Below are 6053 nucleotides of genomic sequence, written 5' to 3'. Positions count from 1 at the left end.
TGCGTGTCTGGTGTCTAGCACCCTGATTCCCTGATCCATTGACAGATGTCTGAGTTTCACTATCAGAGTTGGCCTTTATTTCATCCATGGGTTTCCATGAGATCTCTCTTGGCCACATCCTCAGCTCATGTAAATCAGTTAGCTCCCTTTACACCAGCTAAAGATCTGACCCTCTGTGTTTAACTTAAATGGCATAGAAGATCTTGGAAAAAGGAAAGATTCCTGTTGTTAGCTGCCTCCTTAATATGAACTCCAAACAGGGCAGATTGAAAAAAAGGAATTTTTATCCTGTGGGAAACAGTATTTTGACGTTTTGTTTTCATCTCCAATTGGCACAAAAATTGCAATACTGAGACTCCTTGCACAATAAAAAGTTCTGAAATTTTTAAATGTCAGCGTATTTCATTCTGACATGACCAAAATGAAATCTCAAGATTCCCCAAATGAAATGGTTCATTTCAATTGTCCCCTACAGAAAATGTCACCAAACTTGTTCTTTTCCCACAGAAGCCCCATTTTCAAGTGAAAAACCATTTTTTCCCACCAGCCCGAGTACCAAGTTATTTTTTGCTTCCCAGGAAACCCTCCGTTTTTACAGACACATGGCTATGATACAGACAGCTATCGATGTTATTAAAATCCTGATATCAACACATGCTTCTGTTAGACACAATTACCACACCTCTTTCCCCACCTACACTTAGGGTGACCAGATGTCCTGAAATTATAGGGACAGTCCTGATTTTGGGGTCTTTTTCTTATATATTGTCCTATAACCCCCCACCCCCACCCCCATCTCGATTTTTTACATTTGCTGTCTGGTCACCATAGCTACACTGTGGTTAAAACTTGCTTTAGAATCTGAGTTCACAAACCCAAACCATGGTTATTTGAGGTTAGATCCATGGCGGGAGTGTGTCTTATGCCCTTTATGCTGTCAATGCCATGAACTGTGCTCCTAGTTCGCCATTCCTCCCTTTTACATTGGTTGCTGTCACCATCATCTTCCTTCTTGGGTGCTCCTGTCATTTCTGCAGGTATCATCACATAACAGCGCCTGCACCATTCCAATAGCATGCAGAGACAGTGGATGCCCAGCAGGGGAGGTTAGATAGCAGGAAGTCTCATGATGGAGCTAGTAGGAATTTTCTGCAGTAGTGGCACAGATTCAGCCCTTTCCCTCTACAGAGCACAGTAAGGTGCAGCACGCATCTTCTCTGTCCTGGGGTAATTTGGCCCCTGCACAGATTAAGGCATCCATTTGCTGACGTGTAATGTACAGCACCATTTATATCACCAGGGAATGGGGCCCAAGGAATCCTCTCTGATACGCTGGTGTAAATTAAGAGTAACTCCACTGGCATATACAGTAACTCCTCACTTAATGTTGTATTATGTTCCTGAAAAATGCTACTTAAGTGAAACGATGTTAAGCGAATCCAATATCCCCATAAACATTAATGTAAATGGGGAGGTGTGGGAAGGGGGTGGGTTCCAGGGAAATTTTTTTCACTGGACTAAAAATATATACAGCATAAGTTTTTTAAATAATTTTAAACAGTTTAATACTGTACTCACCAATGATGATTTTGAAGCTTAGTTGAGGCATGGGCGTAGCGGTGTTGGGGCTCAGGGGCTTGCCCCCTTCCGCCCACCTGGTGCTCCTGCTGGGGAACGGGCTTGGGGGCTTGCCTGCACCCCGGCTGGGATGCTGGGCAGGCAGAGCAGGGTGAGCCAAACAACCTTATAACAGAACATTGTGCAACTTTAAACAAGTATGTTCTCTAATAGATCAGCAACCTAATAACAAAACAATGTTATCTGGGATGACTTTAAATGAGGAATTACCATATGTACTTTCTAATTTTGGAGGTGCTCCCCTATTACATTGATAGGTGTTGAGTAAGAACCTACAGAGAGCAACCCCAAAAAGGCATAGGAGTTTTCTGCCTGTGGCAAAGTTTCCATCCCAACACGGCCTCTTAGCTGGCTGTGGTCCTGTGGAAACTTTTGTCTCAGTTTCCTGCACCATCCTTAGGCCTGCTCCAGGCAAAAGAATGTCCTAGCCATCAGCCAGATTACTTTACAGAGTCCTTTACTAAAGTCCTAAAGGAATGTATACAAAAACCAAATCTTCAGCCCAGCTGGGTTTAGCTAGTAGCCACCTCTCCACAGGTGCTGACATTACAACTACCATAATAGTTTCTTCCCTGTACCTGTGCAGAGTTCAGCAGGTACTTTTATGTCCAACTTTGGTTATATCCTAGAATGGAAAAGGTGTTTATTTGAAATTTGGCTAAAAGGGAGGACAGTGGGTGTAAGTCTGGTCAGCTCTATTCACCTCAATGAAGCTACATCAATGTACTTCAGCTGAGGATTTCTGGGGCCACTGATCTGTTCAGGGTAGCAACTCCTGTAAGCCAAGCAAGCCACCCAGATGAATGCAGCAATCACCACAGGAACCTAGTGTCAGTATCCCCACCATATCTCTCTTCTGTCCCCAAAACAATCTCTCTTTGCCCTATGAATGAAATAAAAGTATCCCTCTATCCATTCCCATGCTCCACAAATTGTTAAACCAACAACAACAACAAAAAGGTACAGCAAAACAACCCTAAAATAAAATAAAACCAACTCTTGGCATTTAAAACCTAAACACAGCCATATCTGGAAAAATAAGATGACATCCTTTTGTCCACACCCCCAATAGGCTATGAAATCCTGGGCATTAGCAAACTGGCCAGGTTTCCACACACCCCTCTGTTCTTGTTCTTTTAAAGTTGTTCCTCCTATCTGAATATACAAATAGATTCAGTTTTAACACATATTAAGGAGGCCTAAATGCAACACAGATGAGTACACTATAAATATGCTATACCATGAGCTCATTGGAGCAGGGACCATTCCTTCCTGGATGTGTGGATGTGGCCATAAATTATTAAATAATTGTAACAAACATTGATTATTAATAATCAGGGGTCAAATCAGGGATAAGTGATTGAGCTCTGCTTATGTCCCATTAGTCACATCCCCTTCCCTATTGACTCCTCCCCTTACACCTTCTTCTGTCTGCATGCCTCCACTTCCCCCTTTTCCCTCCCCTGGAGGTTTTGTCACTCTGTCTTTTCTTCTGTCTTCCCATTCCCCTAATCACTGACCGTAGCTAGGAAGAAACAGTGACACTTCTTGGAGGAAGCATTGATGCACACAGGGATGTGGGTGGTTTGTGAGAGTAAGGGAGTGAGGCAGGCAGGGAGAGTATGCCAAAACTTTTCTTCACAGCCTTACTCCAGTGCCTGCAGTCCCTTACAGGAGTTGCTAATGCTAGTGCCTGCAGTCCGCTTCTGGGTATGTCTGTTCAGCCTGGGAAGGCCTCTTTTCCCCTGCTTCACTGGGAGTTCTCTCCATCATTTGATTTCTTTTTGCCCTACTCTTTGACTTTCTCCTCTTTCCTAGGCATTTCTCTCCTCTCCTCCCTTTGGCTTTTGTTGTCCAGTTCAGACACACCAGAAATGTATCTGTCATATTTTCAGACAGCTCATTCCATGGTGGAACATTTCCCAATTTGCATACAAAAAAACTTTGCTCAAAAGTAAAGGGTGCATATGTACAGTGATCGTTGTCACAAACAGTCAGGAGCCAGGAAATAAAACAGTTAAGTCATTAAATGCTAAACTCCATCAACAGCTGCGACATACTACCAACCCTAGTTGTGATTGCAGAAAGCATAACACGCTCAGTGATCTCAATTCTTTCAAGAGGGGCCAGAGCTTTTCCTTTGTCAAGATACTCTTGGTGCAGGAGAGAGGGAAGGGACCATGAGACAGCCAGTTGCAGCTTTCCTGATTCTCAAACCCACCTTAGTCCTGATGTAAGTTAGAGCAGCCTAAGGGCTGCTGTGATTTATGGCTGTGGTTAAGGTTCTCTAAGGGATCTTACCATATGCTAGCAGAGAATTGCTGTAGAGGAACAGAACCCTGCACCATCTGCTCCGCTACAACATACCACTATGTTGGAGTGGGGAGGAGAAAAAATTTAAGAGCCAATTGGGCTTTATGCAAATTGGGAATTCAAATCCACTGGAAGAATTCTCAGATGGCCAGCTGCAGCCATATTATATCCCCTTTATGCTGCTTAAGCCATGTGGAGAGGATGGAAATAGGGCTGTGGAATCTGGCCCAAATTTCTTATTAAGCAATACACTATCTTATCTGCATTAAAAGAGGGAAACCTTTTTTGTGATTATTGTACCTTGATCACAAAGCAAACATGTTTCTCTAGAAGCACAATACATTTTTCATAATTTCTATTTCAACAATACTAGCAGACAGTATTAAAAAGAATCAAGGTAGCAGTTAAGGCCAATGTGGTAGATGGAGCAATTTGTATAGGTATAACCTATGTTTGGTAAACTCATGTTAATGACTTATATGGAGTTGGTTTGCTTGTTGAGCATCTTATAAATATGTGCAATTAATAATTTATTTCCTGGCTTTTGAGGGTTTGTGTCAAAGGTAGTTGCATGTGGACATCCTACACAGTTGGGGAAACATACACACACACCCGTATTCACCACTGACTTGCACGTTCAGTCATTAATTACTCCTGTGCAAATTGGATGTTAAATACTACAGAATCAGAATGGTAGCATTTTATTACACTTGCTTTGCACAAGTGTAGGTTACGAGGTAAAGTGTAGAAGAATGGAAATCAGACTCTCTCTGTCAAATTTTCAGAAAGGCCCAAGAGACCTAAGAAGGAAGCTGTATGAATAACTAATGTTTTGGTTTGCTGGGAGTTCTGGAAAGAAAATAGTTTGGAGTCAACCCAAATCAATTTTTTTTCAGAATTTCTAGCAAATTGAAAAGTTAAAAAAAATGTTTTGGGTCAAAGAAAATATTTTGTTAAGCTCAAACCAAAATGTTTCATTTCAATTTTGAGCTCTTTTTTTTTTCATTTTAAAATCAAGTGAAGGAAATTTCAAAACAAATAGTTGTTTTGAATTAAAAAATCAAAATGTTTTCAGAATTTTTGTAGGTTTTTTTCCAACTGAAACAATTTGGCAAAATCAGTATACATTTGTGAAATGTTTGGATCGATCTGAATGTGCTTTTTTTTTTAATCGAAAAACATTTCAGCCAAAATATTTCACCCAGCTCTATTTAGTAGCCTAAGAGCCATTTTCAAAAGTGACTTAGAGACAGATTTCTAAAGGTATTTAGGTGCCCAAAAATGCAGATAGACACCAAGTGAGATTTTCAAATACACCTAAGCAGATTGGGTGCTGCTTTTGAAAATCTTGCTAGGCACTCATCTACATATTTAGGCACCTAAATACCTTTGTAAATCTGCTCCTTAGGAGTCTACATCCTGTGACTTTGCCTTCTAAGTCACTTTTGAAAATTTTACCCTCTGTATGCATAGTTATCTATTATTATTCTGCATATGGTGAAAAACATTAACATGTCACTTTTTAAACAAAGAAATGCTCCTGCCACAAGAAATGTAAATAGACAAATGCAAGCAAACAATGGGAGGAAAGGAAAGCAACATATCAGGAAGTGATTGAGTGGTTATGCTAGTCATTCAGCTTGTCAGTTCCATGTTAAGACACAGCAAGAGAGAGGGTAATTTCTTCACAGTTTTGTATAATATACATCCTCATGCGTAAAGCTACATGATCATCAGAATGTTTATTTCAGGGATCATTTCTATTCTGTTTATGGTCGCTATGTTAGAGATGTACCCATATTTTACCTGCCATTTTTCACAATTTGGGCAAAAGGTTGGGTATTGTTATTCCAAAAGCCACTGGGCATTGGATGTTAAAGGTTCAGAAACTGTTACAGAAATTAAATAAATCCTAATGTGCCTATGTAGAATTTGGAAAATAAATGAATAAATGCAGATTCTTACTGCTAATGCATTTTTTTCCATATTGTTTTTGAAGTACAGATCCCCTTTTTGTTGTACGTCTTTGCATTACTGTGGAGGTCCCAGCTGACACTGAGAACCTGCTCCAATTAAAGTCAACCAGAGCCTGTTTCTCCGTT

The sequence above is a fragment of the Gopherus evgoodei genome, chromosome 23, assembly GCF_007399415.2.
Source record: "Gopherus evgoodei ecotype Sinaloan lineage chromosome 23, rGopEvg1_v1.p, whole genome shotgun sequence".
NCBI classification, from domain to species: domain Eukaryota; kingdom Metazoa; phylum Chordata; order Testudines; family Testudinidae; genus Gopherus; species Gopherus evgoodei.
This window is presented reverse-complemented; position numbering follows the sequence as displayed.